General features: G+C 42.7%; 1 protein-coding gene across 2 annotated transcripts in view; it reads right to left on the bottom strand.

Moving 5' to 3' along the window:
• LOC126248235 (cAMP-specific 3',5'-cyclic phosphodiesterase) overlaps positions 1-20,761 on the bottom strand; it is a 953,544-nt gene that overhangs the window by 569,863 nt on the left and 362,920 nt on the right. The window contains exon 1 of one of the 2 annotated variants that reach the window (XM_049949067.1): positions 10,475-10,693. The exons of the other annotated variant lie outside the window; for it this stretch is intronic. The gene's annotated coding sequence lies outside the window, so the exon portion shown is untranslated. Of the gene's footprint in view, positions 1-10,474; positions 10,694-20,761 lie in introns of those variants that run through there. 2 annotated transcript variants of the gene reach the window in all.

Raw genomic sequence — 20,761 nt, 5'->3', positions numbered from 1 at the left:
TTTCTCACATCTCTTACTTTTCCCCCTGCTAGTGCACATATGTGGGCATGGTCCCGAAAGAAGATGATCTTTATTTCTTCTCAACTGAGGCCACTCCGTACGATTTTCTTTGCATCTAGTTGGCTCCAAAGTATTCGCCTGTTATTGTTTTAATCTTCACAATGTAACTAATAAGAAAACTCCCCTTTGCATCCCAGGAAACTCTAACCGTATGCATTCTGATGGCTGAAATCGACCATCACTTACGATAGATTGCCACCAACTTCGGACCACTGTTTCGCTTCTGGCGTTAAGTGGTAGACCTATGTTTCATCTATAGCAACAAGTCGGCGAAGATAATAGGTTGGATTCTTTTTAAAACTCACGAAACATAGCTGAGAAATTGATTTTCGCATTTGGATTTAGCCAACACATTTCAAATGCTGTATCCGACTCGCACAAGGCCTTCTCATTGTTGATTCTACATGTAAATAGCTGATCATGCAACATTATACTGGCACTATCTTCCTGTTTTCACTTGTGTCGTAGGCAAGAAAAGTATGCCCAACTCTGATTACAGCTACCAATTTCTTAAGTGTTGAAAACGGTATACATTTCTTATAAATATTCATCAATTATAGATGCATGTCAATTTGCGATAAGAGACGACAACTTTTAAAGACATACAAACCAACCTTACTAACAAAAAGTTGACGTGCATAAACGTTATGTGTGTCATAAACCGCGTACGTTTCCATATTGAGAACACTTTGTTCACGGCCGATCCCGTAATCTGTGTGTTATGATACGGTCCTTTCATTTCTACATTCTATCAAATTATCTTACCTCACCCCGCTACTCTACGACTGAAAACAATCAACTGAAAATGTACGGTTAATTTTAAAAGTTCCACGACTCACAAATAAAATGAGTTAAACTAATGTGTTGAAATTCCTCTGCCAAAAACCTCGTTTGTTATTACAAGCAGTCTTTTCGCGACGGTTGACTTCCAACTGCCTAACTGTCCGCAATAATGTAATAACCAACGTACGACGGAAACCAAAGTCAATTTAGCAGTGGACCGAGTCCCTCCGACATTAACTGTAGTCGGGAACTTTCACAATTTCTTAACATGTTCGGCGTCATACCAGTAAGGTTATTCTGTTTTTTTTTTCTCTTTTTTTCCAGACTTCGTAATTTTTTGACGTTACGGAGGGATGCATGAGAGCTTCACCGTTACGCTCTATATCGAGCAAGTAGCCGCTCCAACAGCTAGAAAATACGCACACAAAACATTTTCAATCAACTGATGGAGGTTCTGGTCCGTATAAAGTACCCGTAGAAAGGAAGTATCTGCCGATGGCAGCAGAAAGTCGTCAGCACTCTCCCATCACCAGATGGCACGGCGATTCGCCCCTGTATGAAATATGTTACTTTAAATCAGCTTAAGAATATCGGGTCATTCTAGCGGCGTTTAAATTAGGCCATGGCAATAATATGCTTCTGGTCTATAAGCAGATACATCTGAGTAAAAACAGAACACTATTTGCGCAACTGCATATTGAAGCCGGCCGCGGTGGCCGAGCGGTTCTAGGCGATTCAGTCCGCAACCGCGCGACTGCTACGGTCGCAGGTTCGAATCCTGCCTCGGGCATGGATGTGTGTGATGTCCTTAGGTTAGTTAGGTTTAAGTAGTTCTAAGTTCTAGGGGACTGATGACCTCAGATGTTAAGTCCCATAGTGCTCAGAGCCATTTTTTGCATATCGAAAATTTACGTTTAGCTTTTACGACAACTTACGTTTACTCTTAGAGCAAAAGTGTCGTTTTGTTCGCAAATTATCCGTAAGGCCGGGATTGGAAATATTATAACGCCGCTTTAAAATATTAAATGTAAGGAAACAGAAGGGAACTGGTGTTCCCATCTCACTGGGGAAATATACACTGAACAGCCAGAATATTATGACCACCGAACTACTATCGATATAAACCCATCCAAGCGATAGCAGTGTCACTGGCGAGGAATGACTGATTGCCAGACATACGTAGTGAGCGTGCTCTCCGTGTGTAGAACGGGGAACGCGCCCTATGTATCTGAGGTTGACAGAGGACAGATTGTGATGGCCCGGAGTCTCGGCACGAGTAATTCGAAAACTGCACGACTTTTGAAGTGTTGGAAGAGTGCTGTGGTGAGTGTCTCCAACACGTGGTGAAACAATGTCCATACGTCCTGGGGTTGGGCGGCGTAGTCTGGGAAGACTGGTGGAGCAGGACAGGCGGCGAACTGTGGCAGAACTAACATCAGACTTTAATGGTGGGCAGAGTACAATTCTGTTTGAAAACACAGTGCGCCGGACACTCCTAACGATGGACCTCCGCAGCCAACAACTCGTGCACGTGCCGATGTTAACACCACGACATCAGTAACTAGGACCGAACTGGGCACGTGAACATCAGCACTGGACGTTGACGCAGTGGCAGATCGTTGCACGGTCTGGTGAATACCGATACCTTCTTCATCATGCCGATGGGAGAGCACAAATCCGTAGTCTTCCAGGAGAACAGCTCCTCGACACCTGCACTGCGGAACGGAGACGAGCTGGCGGAGGCTCCATTATGTTCTGGGGAACATTCACATGGGCATCCGTGGGTCCAGTGGAGCTCGTGCAAGGGATCATGACGGCCAAGAAGTAACGTACACTGGTTGCGTACCATGTACACCCCTTCATGACTATCATGTTTCCCGACGGCAGTGGCTTTTTTCAACGAGATAATGCGTCATGTCACAAGGCTAGGAGTGTGATAGAGTGGTTCGAGCAACACAGTGGGGAGTTCTGATTGATGTTCTGGCCCCCCAACTCGCCAGAACTGAACCTGATCGAATACATCTGGGATGTGATTGAATGTGGCGCCAGAGCTCATCGCCCAATACCAGTAATTTATGGGAATTAGGTGACTTGTATGTGCAGATGTGGTGCCAACTCCCTCCAACGATCTATCAAGGCCTCACTGCTTCCATGCCACGGCATGTCGCTGCTGTTGTCTGTGCCAAAGGTGGACATACTTGCTATTAGGTAGGTGCTCATAATGTTCTGGCTAGCCATTGTATCTCAATGCTTTATCAGAGAAATAACTGACCGACAGTAACTTGTGATTATTTTCGACTGTCACTGTGTCACAACATTCTTCACATGAATAAAGTAAAAATTCAACATGTAGGAATCTTAACTAGGTAGTGCTCGGTTCAAAACATCGGTCTCCCTACATTAATTATTGTTGTCTGTGGGTTCTGTAACTCAAGTCAGAAGGGACTCCTTTCTTCACTACAGCACAGCTTAATGCAGTTTCTGCAAAAACAGCCGTCGGAAACATTATAAACAATTTAAAAGTTGTAACGAACGGAGGCCTTTCCCTTAACTACGGATATGTTTTCTCCTCTGTACTGAAAAGTCATGTTTATGGAGAGAAAAAAAAAGCTAATTTACTAGAAAGCAATGGAATGGGAATAATATCCCGTGAAGACGAGTCGAGAGGAATGAACGCCACAACCAAACTAGTCGAGCACTGGACGAATTCTGCAAGCGTTAGTAGTTTAATAAGTACAGCCAAGTGTGTACAGCTGTACAAGAGCCGTATATATATATATTTCTTGAAAATTTATTCTTTTATTGATAAACGTGCACAGAGCGTGTGTGCTGAGGCGATCAGGCAGCATTTTCGTTAACGACGTCCTGTAAAGGAAAAGTTTTTAGCACCAACGATAGTTACTTTCTGCTTAAATACGCAAGAAAATTAATTTAGAACATGTAGAAAGTGATGTGCTTCTGACGACACATGAGTGTTGAGTGGATCTATACAGGCTAAATAGATCGATACTTTTTCAACAGGTTACTGTATGTCGGAACCGAGGCTTCCGAGAAAGACAGGCCGCGGCGCGTACGACACGAAGGTAGTCCTGCGCTCGCTCGCTCAAATCAGCTGACAGACTACGTTTCTACTCCTGTTCACTCGTAACTAGGCGTGTCCGTACAAACGAAAACTGAATCTTCTACTGTAATCCGCTGGTATGGAATCTTACTGTTATTAGTCCTATAATGATGGGAAGTCCATGGGCCTGCTTATAATTTGTTATGGCTGTACTGGCATACAATAAAATAAAATCGTGCTAAAATGATTATCAGTTGCATAAGGCACCACTTCCAGAATGTAATGAGTACTATTAAGCAGAAGAGACTAAATGCTACAAACAATCCGTTATACCGTTAATATCGAGTATTGATATTAAATTAAATTTTGCTGTAGTACTGTTAATCAGTAAGACTTCATAATAGCAGATTCCAGTGGAAGATGCAATTCTAGGTAGTACTTACACGCCCAGCTGCGAGTTAACAGGTTTAGAAACGGATTTTGTGTGCTGATCTGAGCGAGCGAGTTCAGGACTACCTTCGTGACGTACGCGCCGCGGCCTGTCTTTCTCGTGGGCCTCGGTCGGAACCCACTACAGACACTATATAACTATGTTAATGATGTTTAAACGCCACGAATTTGGATTGATTTGAAATACAGCAACAAGCTGCTACTTTTCTAAGGAGTGTTTCTTATTGTCGTCCAATTTAAAATGTTCAAATGTGTGTGTATTCCTAAGGGACTAAACTGCTGGGGTCATCTGTCCCCAGACTTACACACTACTTAAACTAACTTATGCTAAGGACAACACACACACCCATGCCTGAGGGAGGACTCGTCCATTTTAGTTGAGTCAAGCAGTTAAACATTCATCTAGCTTGCCAGAATGCCTTTTTGGTACATTAGTTGCATTTATGAACACGGCAGTAAAGATAATGTTAAAACTGTATACTGTTTCAAGCTAGCATTAGTTACTACGTCGAATTACAGGTGTTAAGTTGTGTAACTCTAAGTGGCTACAGAAATTACCAGTGGTTGGTTGGTTGATTTGGGAGAGGGGACCAAACAGCGAGGTCATCGGTCACATCGGATGAGGAAAGGATGGGGAAGGAAATCGGCCGTGCCCTTTCAAATGAATCATCCCGGGATTTGCCTGAAGCGATTGAGGGGAATCTCGGAAAACTAAATCGCGATGTCCGGACGAGGGTTTGAACCGTCGTCCTCCCGAATGCGAGTGCAGTGTGTTAACCACTGCGCCACCTCTCTCGGTAATTACCAATGTTGGCGTGTTACGGACACAGATTTCCTTTCCTCCAGTATAAAGAAAAAGAGCGTCCTGTATAATAAGAGACATTGTCTTGTAGCAGTATCAGATGGCTTGGAGAGAGATCAGACCTGCAAGACTTACAGCAGTTTACTTGACGATAGAAATTTCCGACTTTCGCTGCATTGAGGTATTGAAATAACTCATTGACAGATGAAAATTTGTGCAGGACCCAGATTCTAACCCAGATTTCCTGTCTTAAGGTGCTTCGATTATCCTAGCACGTCCCCCGTCCGATCCAGATTTCCACCGTCGCCCACTATAGAGTAGTGTCCCCTGTCCATTATTGCTCTTCGCTAGCAGCCATACTGTATCATTCGAGAGGTCTGACATTATTGTGCATCTGGACTGAAAAATCGATGTGCCGTCATGCGCATATATTATATGGGTATGATGAGTGTTCTTTCGGATGTGTATGTCCGACAGCATATCGACCTTTCAGTGCAGATGCACAATTGTGTCTGATCTCTCGCAGGATTTACAGTGGGGCTGTGAGGGAAGAGGAATAGCGGACAAGGGACACTACTACGGAGTATGGGAACATGCATCGGACGGGAGACATGCTCAGGTTTGAATCCCGGCCGGCCACAAATGTTCATCTGTCGCCATTAAGTTATTTCAATGCCCCAATGCAGCAAAAGTCAGAAATTTCTTTCGTCAACTACGGATCGACACAATTGTGTCTGTTCTTTCGGACAAATGATTCGCCAGCTAAGACCTTTTTCACTTACCGCCGTGCAGAAAGTTGGCGGTATTGTGCAACACTGTTTTACGGATTTACCCTGTCAGTCAGTCATATCTGGGGTAGCTACGCTTTAGTGGAAGACCTAACTGCTCTAAATGGCCGTAGATTGTTAGAACGTACTCGTTCAGGGCAAATGTATGGAAGAATGAGGCTCTGTTAGATGCCTCTAGTACAGGCGTCAAATGTTGTGGAAATCAAAAGCCGTATATTTTTATCACAGTGTAAATTTGGACGAAAACAAGTTCTTAGTGACAGGGACTGACGACCATTTAAGAGAATCGTACGATGGAGGAAAAGTGAGTGCAGATAGAAGCCTGAATCTGCCCCTTGGGTTCTCCTATCCCATTATACCTTACGACCATATTTTTACTAAGAACCGATTGAGCGAAAGGAATACAAATGACATCAGGATGAAAACAGCATCAAGAAACAACCTGTTTCTCTAATAACTGTCCAGGATGACCTGCACAACCACGACAGCTTCAACCAGGAGGCCATCCGGCAACTTGTAGTCACCACCGGGAACCAATTGAGAACATGTCCCAACAACAATTAGAGGGACCAGATATACTCCAATCTGTAATCATGTGATTTAGATATTGTGTATGGACAACGAAGATTGCGATCAGTACAACTTTCTTTCTGCAATTGCGCGTAGAAGTCGACTTATCTTGTGGACTGCAGTTTGGAGGAATTTCTACGGTCTCCTCGTTATTCACCAAGAATGAGTAACGACAAGGATTGTGTGGCCATTTCAGTGTATCAAATGCGTTCTATGATATAAATGACGCCCACTGAAGGATTCTGCAGAGGACAATGTCCCATTTCACACTTTAAGTTTGTTTAAGAACACGTGGAGCAAACTCAGTACCACCTTTTATTCGTCCGACCACTAGTCTTCCTTAAAATTGAGCCTTTGTGTGCGTTTTACAGAAGAAGAAGATGATGATTTCTTCTCCGATAAATGATGTACAAGATTAATTTCTTTATAACATCTGTGTTAGATTTGGAATGAAGCCTGTAATGACTCATACTAGAAAGAAAACATGCAGCATAAAGTCATCAACATTATTTATTTTTTCATGTCGCAATGTTGCGACATTACACTACAAAACTTCATAAACGACGCCACTGAATCTGCATCGCGTACGGTTTCTTTCTTTTCTTTTTCTTTTTTTAAAATTGGCGTTTGGTTATTCCCCATACAGCCATCTACGTAAGTAAATAGTAATGATATGCAACTGGTAGAGGTACAAAAGCAAATCTATGCAAACAAACACTAATGATGATCACATGAAACCAAGGCAAAAGAAAATTGAAATAATATACTGTGATTACACATAGGTATTTAGTTTACGTGAGTAAGTTCACATCTCTCTTTTCATTTCCGTTAGAAACGAGTAAAGTTCTTCATACACCGCAAAGACTGTGGTTGACAGTAATGCTGGCACAGATAGTATTTCTTTCTCACAACATTCCTTAGCAACTGATGTGAGGAGTTCACAGCTCAGTGACGTAGATATTATTGCCCAGCTGAAGATGAGTTACTTGACTCCTCCAAGCCTCTCGGGAATAAAGTAAATAATGTAGGGCGTATACAGACCTCGAGGGCAGGTTCCTAACACAAATTAAGAGCTGTGAGCACTTGTTCAATAGGAGATGTGAGTTTTCATAGTAGAGAAGACGAACAAGAGCTCATACCTTTAAAGTATACATTTTAGAGCCCAGGTTTACTAGACGTTTTCCTTGTTTTGGTGTAAAGAACTCATAGTAAAAGCCGTAAAAAGGAACTTAGTTACACCCAGCATGTATATGAGTGACTTTCTACAATGTGTTTCATCTGGCACTTACATTCCACTGTACGTGAGCGTATAAAATTTCCCTTGAAACAATTCTGTTATGTGTCATTTCGAAATGAATTCCAACCCTGTGCAGCGCTGCAGAAATCATATTCCATCAGGAGTTACACCATTTTTATAGTGTTCTGAATCTCAATAGCCCATACCATTTTATATTCGGACAATATATTGACAACTTTTGTTGTTCTTAAAACTGCGTGTCTTATCGGCCGATTGGTGAGCCTCGTTTTTATAGCGTGATATCATTTGACACATGGTTGACGACACACGGAATTGTGGGTCTGGTCGTGAGTCGTGCTCCGATAGCCGAATTGTAAGACGACTGCTGGCGATAAGCGGGACATCTGGGTTCGGTCCCTGTCAGGCGCAAATTCCCACTGTCGTCATTCCATTCGCAAATGCGAATACATTGCATGTATTTCACAAAGGCTGTAGTCGCCACAGTGTCTGCAGGCATGTACGAAGGAACTTTGAATCGTACTTCTGAACATTTCAGACCTTCAATATCGTATGGTATCATTTCAGACGGTGTAACTAACATTTTAATACGAACGTAGTAGCATCAGGTAAGTCCCGATGCTGAAAGAAACATCGTATCCCGAGAACCAGATTGATGTAGGTGTCGACATCATTTTTCCAACTGAGCTGCTACTGACTGATTAGCGTGGTGTATGAACGGGAAGTTATTCGAGAAAAATAAACACGGCAGCTGGGCAGTGTTTTTCCATCGTCTCGCCACATCGCTTTCGGTGGAGATGTGGAGAAGGCGGCGTTATCGTCCCGTGCGTTTTGTTTGTAGCTGTGAGAGGCAGCAGCACGTGGCGTCTAGAGCGCGCGTCACAGGAAGAGGAGGCCAGGAGGTGGAATGGCAGGAGGGAGGGGGGGGGGGGGGCTAGGAACGCCGGCTCGTCCCTTCTTACCGCAGCCGCCCACTCAGCCTTGACCAAGGGCCAAAGGGCCGACACCGCAACTATTACGCGCACCCATGTGTCTCTGCCCGCAGCCCGTCTATTTCTGTTCTATCCTCGAGTGGCCCAATACAAATAGCATCGCCAGGTGACACGGCTGAGTGACGAAGCGGTAGCAGGAACTCGTTGCTCGACTGGCGCAGAAGTAATGGCCTAATACGATAACGTTTCGTGAAAGAAGCGGCAGCACAAAGTGTCGCATAAACCACGTCGTACAGAAAGCTCGTCTATCTTCTGAGACGATGTGGAAGGAGTCAAGTGTCACTCACTAAAGGTCGACATTTGGGTTGTCGGAGGATAGGGTGGTTCGAGTCTTGAGGAAGACTGCCGTTCCGAGCTTCATTAAGAACTTATTTCTTTGTCTGTATTATTACGGTACCAATATTTACTTCACCAAAGACAGAGCATCGGTGTCGTTTCGATGATGATGATGATGATGATGATGATGAAGATGAAGAAAGTGGACTGCAGTCTTGCTGAAGGACACAGTTAGGTATTCTCCTGTGAAGATTTAAGGCGACCACATAACCATTAAGTCATCGTGGTCAAACAAGGTGACTTGAAACTTCCTGGCAGATTAAAGCTGTGTGCCCGACCGAGACTCGAATTCGGGACCGATAACGTTCGAGTCTCGGTCGGGCACACAGTTTTAATCTGCCAGGAAGTTTCATATCAACGCACACTCCGCTGCAGTGTGAAAATCTCATTCTGAAAGGTGACTTGAATCTGACTCCTTATGTATGAGAGAGGAAAGTTGACGGACATGCCATCCTGCTGTTTCCATTGACGAGCGATTTTCGTATCGGTTAGTACTTAACCACCACTAAAAACGATTTGGGACGAAAGTGTTCCAAGCACTATATCAACAGGTGCCTGCGTAATGCGCGCAGTAAGATTTAACAGCGTTACCATACGCTAGGTCCCCTACGCAAGCGCTAGGAAGGTTAATAAATGAGCCTAACTTGATGAGTGTTTACTCAGCCCGCGACAGCCCCTGTGGTCCAGTGGCCTGGTAATGTCATGATCGAAGATGAGAATTCCGGTGGCCACTTTAAATTTTTCTGCGGTGGTTTACTCAGCCTCGGGGGACCAAATGAGAAGCTGCCTGAATAATTTCGCAGTGAAAATTACACGCAGGTCACCGAAGCGGCGTCGCATCTCCGGCTTCTAACCGGCCACGAACCACATGCCATATATTATTCAATGCATAAGACTACAAGTTTACTGTAACGTCTCTGACACTTAAAATATTTGCACACGATCTTCTGCGAATATCTCGACGGATGAGGCTCGGGTCTAGATTCCTACTTTAACCCGTATCACATCGACATCAAAAGTAAAGTAACCGCGAACCTAAAGAGAGTGTCGGTAATACAATGCTTCATCGGGTAAGGTCCCATAGGCGAAATTTGTCGCCGATAGTTCATTATCCGACGGCAGCAGTGCTGAGAAAATGAAGATTTAGTACGTTCTAAACATAATGCCAACGAAAAAATTCCACAGCATGACTGCGTGTTAGAGTAATTTGACGGTATTTTACAGGATAGAGAGACGGAGTTTGAGGAGATCGGAGACTGTTTACTAAGCTGCGAATGCCTACAAAGGAAAGTGGCAGCTACGAGACTGGACCGCTAACGAGGAAGGAAGACGAGAGTAAGGCAGGACGCGATGCTCTCGAGTGTAACGGCGACTTACATATCGCGCGGAGAGCGCTGCTGCCAGAACTTGTCCCAGAAAGAGGAGCGGTGCTTGATGCGCAACGCAGAGGTGCTGAGGGTGCGAGGCAGGGAGAGCTCGGGCTGCTGCGAGCCGAGAGGCGCCACCTCCGACTGCGAGGAGAGCCCGGACAGCAGCGACGGAGAGCTGGACAGCGTGCCGAGCCCCAGCGGCAGCCCCAGCGGGCTGCCGCACCCAGCAGACCGTTGCCCCGCCAGCGCGACTGCCACTGCGGCCGCGTCGCCGCTCCACCGCCGCCGGCGGCCCGCGCGCTCACGCCGCGCGCTCTGCGCATGCGCGCCCCGCGTGGGAGCCACCGGCGTACGCACCTTTACAATTACGCCTCTCTCTCTCTCTCTCTCTCTCTCTCTCTCTCTCTCTCACACACACACACACACACACACACACACACCACGCCGCGATTTGTCGACTCTCCAATTAAAAAAAGTGCAAAGGCGACGATGGTGGGAAGGGACGTAAGGACGAAAAGTTTAGGACGAGGTGGGAGAGTTGGAGGAGGGCGAGGAGCAGCGCGACTGCTTTCCACACCTGTCCGACATACCCCTATCGACGTCGCTGACGCCACCGCCTTCAGACCGAGAACCTCGTGACAAACTTCTAAATGATTGTCGACGTTACCGCCACTGTTACCCTACTACATTCCATCCGACTTCTCCTCGAAATTTAAAGGACACTTAAGGGACGGGAGTACTGTGGCACCAGCACCACCGGAGAAGATAACCCGGCGGAAAGGGGGAAGGAAGGGAAAGAAGCTTAGGGTTTTACGTCCCGCCGCCGACAAAGTCATCAGAGACGCGCACCAGCTCCAACTGTGGAACGAAATTGGCCACGTCCTTGCCTACATCTACGTCTACATTTATACTCCGCAAGCCACCCAACGGTGTATGGCGGAGGGCACTTTACGTCCCACTGTCATTACCTCCCTTTCCTGTTCCAGTCGCGTATGGTTCGTGGGAAGAACCTACATCTACATCTACATCTACATCTACATCTACATCTATACTCCGCAAGCCACCTGACGGTGTATGGCGGAGGGTACCTTGAGTACCTCTATCGGTTCTCACTTCTATTCCAGTCTCGTATTGTTCGTGGAAATAAGGATTGCCGGTATGCTTCTGTGTGGGCTCTAATTTCTCTGATTTTAGCCTCATGGTCTCTTCGCGAGATGTACGTAGGAGGGAGCAATATACTGCTTGACTCTTCGGTGAAGGTATGTTCTCGAAACTTTAACAAAATTCCGTACCGAGCTACTGAGCGTGTCTCCTGCAGAGTCTTCCACTGGAGTTTATCTATCATCTCCGTGACGCTTTCGCGATTACTAAATGATCCTGTAACGAAGCGCGCTGCTCTCCGTTGGATCTTCTCTATCTCTTCTATCAACCCTATCTGGTACGGATCCAACACTGCCGAGCAGTATTCAAGCAGTGGGCGACCAAGCGCACTGTAACCTACTTCCTTTGTTTTCGGATTGCATTTCCTTAGGATTCTTCCAATGAATCTCGGTTTGGCATCTGCTTTACCAACGATCAACTTTATATGATCATTCCATTTTAAATCACTCCTCATGTGTACTCCCTGATAATTTATGGAATTAACTGCTTCCAGTTGCTGACCTGCTATTTTGTAGCTAAATGATAAGGGATCTATCTGTAAGTAGGCTGTTTAGGTTTTTTTATTGATAACGCCACCTCAGTATGAAAATCACCGGCTGTGCCGTGTGCAGTCTGTGGCTGCTTTGCATTGTTGTAATACTCAACCATTGTAGTGTTAGGCAGCTGGCTGTGAACAGCGCGTAGCGCTGGGCAGTTGGAGGTGAGCCGCCAGCAGTGGTGGATGTGGGGAGAGAGATGGCGGAGTTTTGTAATTTGTCATGATATCAAGGTAAATACATTGTTGGTTCTCTATTAATATCTTTTATTTGCTAACTATCCCTATGGGTAGTTAGTGCCTTCCATAGTTCGAATCTTTTATTTAGCTGGCAGTAGTGGCGCTCGCTGTATTGCAGTAGCTTGAGCAGCGAAGATTTTTGTGAGGTAAGTGATTTGTGAAAGAGATAGTTTAATGTTAGTCAGGGCCATTCTCTTGTAGAGAATTTTGAAAGTCAGATTGCGTTGCGCTAACAAAATATTGTGTGTTGAAAGTCAGATTGCGTTGCGCTAAAAAATATTGTGTGTCAGGTTAAGGACAGTCGTGTAAAATTATTCAAAGGGGAAGTTTCATATGGCGACCCTGCCAGGATACCTCACTGGTATCTTCTGATTTTTTTCTTGTAGTTTGTGTAATTAGTGTAGATTTTGTTTATTGCTAGCGCGTAATTATAGAGAGAATTTCCTTTGTAGTTGCAGTTTTTCATTGTTGTATAGTAAAATAGTTGTGGCATGCATGTAGATTTGCACCAAGTATTTCGCAGCTGCAATTAACTAGATATTATTTTCAGTGCTATGTTAATGTGTTCTCTTATTTTTGATCTTCAAATTGTGCTTTTCTGTGTTGTCGTGTGAAATACTGTGACAATAATGGCGTGTGAAAAACGTAATACTAGGCTCCAAAGTAAATTGAGAAATGACAGCGAAGACGAAAGCAGTATGTTAGCGCCGCAGAGTAATGAATTAACTAATGTTAAAAGTAGTAATTTGGTAATTGCGCATAGGGAAATGGAGCGGGTTGTAAACAATGGTGTAGACAGCGAAACAATTAGAGAACAGGGAAGCATTATCGATCGATCGGTCGGCAGTAGCTCGGCTCAGGAATCCGAAATGACACGAGACGATCTCACAAATACTGTAGATTCAGGTTTTGGATCCTCACCGTTTTCTCAAATAAGTCAAGACACATTTTCTGCTTGTCAAAATGTGAATGTTGCCGGTGCAAATGCACTGCCGAAAAGCGTAGAGGAACAGATTCCAGACACTAATACATTATTATTGCAATTAATGCAACAAATGGGACAAAATCTTCAAAAGTTAGACACAATGGAACAAAATCTTCAAAAATTAGACACAACTGAGCAAAATCAGAAACAAATGGAACAAAATCTTCAAAAGTTAGACTCCACGGTTGAACAAACACGTGAAGATTTAACTACTGAGTTACATCACATTGAATCGAAATGTCAAAAGGTCTGTAATGATGTAAAAACACAAATTTGTGAGCATTTCCAACCTATTTTTTCGCGTCATGAAAATGCACTACAGAATCACGAAGCAGCCATAAAAGAACTGCAAACTACTGTTCATGAAAATCATGAGACCTTGCAAGCTAAATTTGACTCAGTTGCATCTACCGATTCGGTTATGCAACTTGCAAAAACTCAGGAAAACTTGAAGGACACAGTAGATTCGATTTCAACACAAATGGACACTCTGAAACTTGGTTCAGAAAAACACACTGAGGAAATGTGTACACTATCGGAGAAAGTAGGCGAACTTTCGGATCAGGTCACTAACTTATCTACAAAGGTAAATGATGATCTGAATGACACAAGACCTGTAGCCTTCACTGACACAGAAGAGTATGAACAAATTAGAAAATTCAAACAATACCAAAATCAAATTAATACGCAACACCAAAGAGAAATCCGCGAAGTACAAGATCATTTGGCACAAATAATACAAGAATTACATATTTCAGAGGACACTCGCGCTCCAATACAGGAAGAGGGACATAGAAATACGGAACAACCACAAAATAATAACACAGGACACTTCGGAAATTATAAAAGAAATTGGCAAGGCACACCGAATTTTGAGATGGAACCGCCGACACGACGTAACAATGACCGATATGCGACTCGCCGACATGATGACTTTGACTATAAGCTGTTCATTACTACACGTAAATTCAAAACGTTTAATAATTCTGCCAACGACATTCATCCACAAACGTGGCTCCATCAATTCTCTCATTGTTTTTCCCCCAACTGGTCATTAGAACACAGATTAGAATTTATGTGTGGCTATTTAGAGAATGAACCAGCTGTAAGAATGCGTTCGGTCATTCACGATTGTCATAGTGAAGGAGAATTTTACCATGCCTTCCTCTCAGCATATTGGTCTCAAGCCACACAAGACCGAGTAAAACATGGCATCATAATGATGAAACATTTCGAACAATCTGAATTCTCCAGTCTTGTGAAATATTTTGAAGACATGTTGCACAAGAATCAGTACCTGTCAAACCCATACAGCCCCTCAGAACTCATCCGCATTTGCTTAATCAAACTGCCTGAACATTTGCGACATATTATTTTGGCAGGACGTTGCAAAGACGACATTGAAGCATTTCAGGGACTCTTACAAGAATTAGAAATTGACACTGACAGTCGCCGGATGCGAAAACAGGAAAACAATCACTACAGGTCACATACGTCACAATTCCGTGACGACAGAAACAAGAACTGGACACGACAAGGCTATTCTCACAACACAAATCGTGACCAAAACAGACACCACCCTTATGACAACCGTTGGCAGAATAATAATTACAGGGAAAGATCGCATTTCCGTAGTAATGAATATGACAGGGACAATCATAGAAACAGACAATATGGTAACCAGAACTATTATTATCAAGGGAGACAGAATACTTTCAGACGCAACAGTCCAGCGCGCAGTTGCGATTCCGGGAGAGATTCTCCACCACATGACCGACAAACAAGAAACTATGTAAACTACCGACATAACGACAGACCTGAATTGCATCAGAACTGGCGGGATTCTAACAGAGCTGGGCCCTCTCGGCAAGGCGAATTTGTGGAGGTTCGGTCTCCGAATCCCATTAGCGACGCGCGCCAGTGGAGAGACAGACAATGACCCGCACCGCAGGCAGACACCTGCGCCGGCTGGCTCCGAGAAAAATAACATAGACGCTAACCTTGAGAAAAATTCCAGTATTCTTTAACGACGTATACCGCATGATAATTGCATTGTTCAAACTCTGAGTACTATGAAGAGCAAAGGTTTACACCACATTTCACACGTAAAACCGTTTATTGAGAGATAATGTGCTTTTTTAACTTGAGATTTTAATGCAACATTTTGGTTTATTTGAAAATACATTCTGAAATTAAAGTGCTTTCTGTGAGATACCAGATGACACAGAGGTTAGTTTATGTGACAGCTACACGATGTTATCACGACGCTACTAATGAGTGACAGTTTACAATGTTGCTTTTGCGGTGTATCTGTTTTATATCTGCACAGTTTTTCTGAATTCTTCTGGAAAGAAAAACATGTTTTAGTAGTAACTTTTGTGGTATAGCAATAATGAGGCAGCCTTTTTCGTGGCACAACAATACGTTACAGCACAGTACTTTCTTCATCACAACAATAAGCATAACTAAGATATCTATACGCAAAGCATTTCACTTTTGTGTATCATCAGGTAAGTACATTGACTTCTGCAGAACTTAGCTTTCGGAGGACGATAACTACGAGACTTCCACAGAGATTATCTTACAACATGACGCACAGTTTAGCGCTACAGGACACGTATTTGAGTGATTAATTTTGTACTTAAAACATTTATTTTTAAAGATTTTTGAATTACAAAGAAAGTTTTCTGAGATATATTTCACTCCATTGCTGTAATCTGTAACACCTGAGGGTATAATTACATTAATCCTCAGGGGGGTACACACTTACTTTGTGTACCATGTGTTTGGCAAGCACAAGGAGCCCTAGCTAATATGGTATTTGCTTATACAACTTTACACATCGGTACCATATTTCTCCAACACAGTATTATACAGCTATCAGATCATTTAACTGAGAGAGACAAACATTTTTTTTACTACGTCAGTGACAGATGCTTACGTAATTACACAGTTGAATAACTTCACACTTATGAAACTGTATTTTGTCTGTACTTTGTAAACTGTTCATATTTTTTCGGAACCATTGTGATACTATGAGAGCTTTGAATGATGTATTTGGTAAGGGAGCATGATTTTAAAGTACATTTGAGGTAGATGACACTTTTGACATGAGCAGAGAATTTTTTTTAAGTTTTGATATTATTGGAGGAAGCTACGACGATTTTGAGAGTTGACTGAGATGTTATGCTGTTATTTTTACGACGACGATGTGTATTATGCTGTTGAGGTATGTTTATGATGAACAATTTGATGCTATATGAGGAATTTGATTATGCTAAGTATCTTATGATGAAGTATTGAAGAAGCGTCGAAGAATTTGTATATGTGTAATAAGGTAAGGAGTAATGAGTAGCGGTTAGGAACTCTGCCTTGTGAAGACGTATGTTGGAAACCGAGAATCGTACTTTTAGAGTTATGAAATGTGTGTAAATGCGTGAATGTATCACAATGCCGACGAAAATTTTTTGGACACTGTTATATTCGTAGGATTTTGTTTTTACAGATTTGCAACGCTAATTCTTGACCTGTGAAATATTTTTATTTAAGACTGCCATTGTAGCGGAAACTGCTGTCGTAAATATTTCCGTACGAAAGTTAAGTGACCACCTGCACGTAATGCGTCGCGGGCACACAGCTGTGTCAGACGCCCAAAACAAAAAAAAAAAAAGGCCATTATTGCGAGCCCCTTTTTTCAGCGGCACAGGTAAAAAAAAAAAAAAAGGGGAGGCCATTACCCTTCCTTTGTAGAGAGCATCGCAAAAACGACAGGGTCGAACTTGAAAACGATGAGAAACATTTCACGGCTATTGTCGTGCTAATTGAGAGAAATGCCATATGGCTAGTGAATGACGTTTCACGCCTTGCTTTGCCCATTTTGTTTAATATCTAGTTTCTAGCTGCACTGCAGCATTGGTAAAAATAAAATTTTATAGATGTATTAATGTAAATATTTTCTGTCTACAGATCGAGTAAATAAAAAAAAACGAAGGAGCATAAAAAAAAATATTTCACTTCACAGGAATTGCATACGGAATTTTCTTTTCAACTACTGGGTAATTTTTTTTGTAGAATTAGTTTTTGTGGTGCACCACTTTAATTACTTAGACATTAAGATGTGATTATACATTTCCCTTATCTGCATTGTTGTCTTTACTGTAATATTTTTCTGCTTGAGCGTTGTCATGTTTAGATATAATTTATTGCTTTTGCTTCTGCTGTTTGCCAGGCATAATGTTACTGAATTTGACTTTGTATTACGCTGTTAAGCCAGTTTTACTAATGATTATTTTATTGTTTGCTGCGCATTGCCTCATATTAGTAGTAATGTTGAATTGCTTGGTAATTTAGATTTACTGTAGCTTGCTTTGCCAGTTTGAAATTTTTGTCATTGATGTTCATTGTTTTATGTGATGCTGCATTGCCTCGTCCCTTGGTATATATATCTGAGCTCAGTAGATTTAAGTTAGCTTAAGAGGGGGTAGACTATATAAGAAACTAACTATGATGAATTGGAAGCAATGCATTGACAAGGTATATAAAAAAAAGATTTGGGCCTAAATGAGTATTGTACAATGAGCCATATTTATTTTGAAAGACTTATGGTTGGAATACAGAAAAGAGGTACAGATAGGACTTTTTGGGAATAATGATGAACACAGGGAGATCTCCAAGAACAAAAAAGGTTTTGTTCGCACAATACTGCAGTACCAAAAGTTACACTGAAAACGAACCCTATCCATTCCTTTTGTGTCAGCCCTCTATGTGTTTGTGTACCCTTGTGTATTTGTGTTTTTCCTGTCTTTATGTGTTTAGCTGATTAGAGCTATGTTGTAGAATTTTTCTAATACTATGTTATTTACTTGGTAAATCCTGTTTTGTTGCTCATATGTGGAGGTGATGTTTCAAAAGTTATTCTGATCTTTATGTAAGTACTTATGTCATTATTTTTGTAACACTGATGTATATGTTTATTTCTATTCTTTTGTAAAGCCCCTATTACTACGAATGTTATCTCTACTATTATGTTTTTAATGATGTTTTCTGTACCCTTGTAATTGTATTCTTATGTTATAAAATTGTAATTGACACCAGGTCATCAAATTAAGTAACTTGTAAGTTACATTTCACTGCACACATTTCTGTTGGTCATAGTATATGGACAATATGTGAGAAGTAGGGAGTGATAGTGTTTGCATGTGATTTAATGATTCAGCAAGGGACTGGATAACAGCATTGCTGGTTCTGAGGACAATTCCAAAAACTTTGTGAGTGCACAAGTGGTGGTTATGGACTTGCTACATTATCCGCAAGACTCTTCGATGGTGATTGTGCACCTGCACAGTCACAACAGATGGTTGCTGGCCATCTCTACAAGGACTACAGTGGGTCTGCACCTCTGGTGGCCCACCAGTACCGTCATTTCTACAAGGACTACAGTGGGTCTGCACCTCTGGTGGCCCACCAATACCATTATTTCTACAAGGACTACAGTGGGTCTACATCTTTGATGATCCATCAATACCATTATTTCTACAAGGACTGCAGTGGGTCTGCGCCTCTGGTGGCCCACCAATACCATAATCTCTACCAGGACTACAGTGGGTCTGCTCTGTGATGACCTACCAAACGATATTCTTCAAAACTTCGATAGACTACGCTGTGGGTTTGCTCTGTTGTGGCCCATTACGTGTCAGCATGTCAAGAGTCAGCACTGTCTTTCCGTTGGAAGGACAACGATACTTCTTCAAGACTGCATGGAAATCCACTACGTCTATGTGCATTTTCTTTTACTGCTCAGACTTTGAGAAAAACACTGCAATGTGATGAATGATCAGGACTGTCTTTATGGACTGTGAGAAAATTTTAGCTTTTGACCAACATTGTATCAATAAGTGTGTGCATTTGATTTCTTAGTTATTGTAATTATGAAAAATTTTTTCAAATCTGTATTGGGCACTGCCCAACTCAATTTGTAAAATTTTTTGTGGGGAGCATGGGGGCTATGTAAGTAGGCTGTTTAGGTTTTTTTATTGATAACGCCACCTCAGTATGAAAATCACCGGCTGTGCCGTGTGCAGTCTGTGGCTGCTTTGCATTGTTGTAATACTCAACCATTGTAGTGTTAGGCAGCTGGCTGTGAACAGCGCGTAGCGCTGGGCAGTTGGAGGTGAGCCGCCAGCAGTGGTGGATGTGGGGAGAGAGATGGCGGAGTTTTGTAATTTGTCATGATATCAAGGTAAATACATTGTTGGTTCTCTATTAATATCTTTTATTTGCTAACTATCCCTATGAGTAGTTAGTGCCTTCCATAGTTCGAATCTTTTATTTAGCTGGCAGTAGTGGCGCTCGCTGTATTGCAGTAGCTTGAGCAGCGAAGATTTTTGTGAGGTAAGTGATTTGTGAAAGAGATAGTTTAATGTTAGTCAGGGCCATTCTCTTGTAGAGAATTTTGAAAGTCAGATTGCGTTGCGCTAACAAAATATTGTGTGTTGAAAGTCAGATTGCGTTGCGCTAAAAAATATTGTGTGTCAGGTTAAGGACAGTCGTGTAAAATTATTCAAAGGGGAAGTTTCATATCTTTCTACGTATTCGCAGCACATTACACTTGTCTACATTGAGTTTCAATTGCCATTCCCTGCACCATGCGTCAATTCGCTGCAGATCCTCCTGCATTTCAGTACAATTTTCCATTGTTACAACCTCTCGATACACCACAGCATCATCTGCAAAAAGCCTCAGTGAACTTCCGATGTCATCCACAAGGTCATTTAAGTATATTGTGAATAGCAACGGTCCTATGACACTCCCCTGCGGCACACCTGAAATCAGTCTTACTTCGGAAGACTTCTCTCCATTGAGAATGACATGCTGCGTTCTGTTATCTAGGAACTCTTCAATCCAATCACACAATTGGTCTGATAGTCTATATGCTCTTACTTCGTTCATTAAACGACTGTGGGGAACTGTATCGAACGCCTTGCGGAAGTCAAGAAACACGGCATCTACCAGTGAACCCGACTGCCGGAATGCCTCGAATCTCTATACTTTTACATTCGTGATCTCCTCGGGAGGTATAAGTAGGGGGAAGCAATATATTCGATACCTCATCCAGAAACGCACACTCTCCAAACCTGGACAGCAAGCTACACCGCGATGCAGAGCGCCTCTCTTGCAGAGTCTGCCACTTGAGTTTGTTAAACATCTCCGTAACGCTATCACGCAAACCAAATAAACATGTGACGAAACGCACCTCTCTTCTTTGGATCTTCTCTGTCTCCTCTGTCAACCCGACCTGGTACGGATCCCACACTGTTGAGCAATACTCAAGTATAGGCCGAACGAGTGTTTTGTAAGCCACCTCCTTTGTTGAT

The sequence above is a fragment of the Schistocerca nitens genome, chromosome 3 (genome assembly GCF_023898315.1).
Source record: "Schistocerca nitens isolate TAMUIC-IGC-003100 chromosome 3, iqSchNite1.1, whole genome shotgun sequence".
Taxonomy (NCBI): domain Eukaryota; kingdom Metazoa; phylum Arthropoda; class Insecta; order Orthoptera; family Acrididae; genus Schistocerca; species Schistocerca nitens.
Note: the sequence above shows the minus strand (reverse complement) of the source record. Positions and strands in the feature narration are given on the sequence as shown.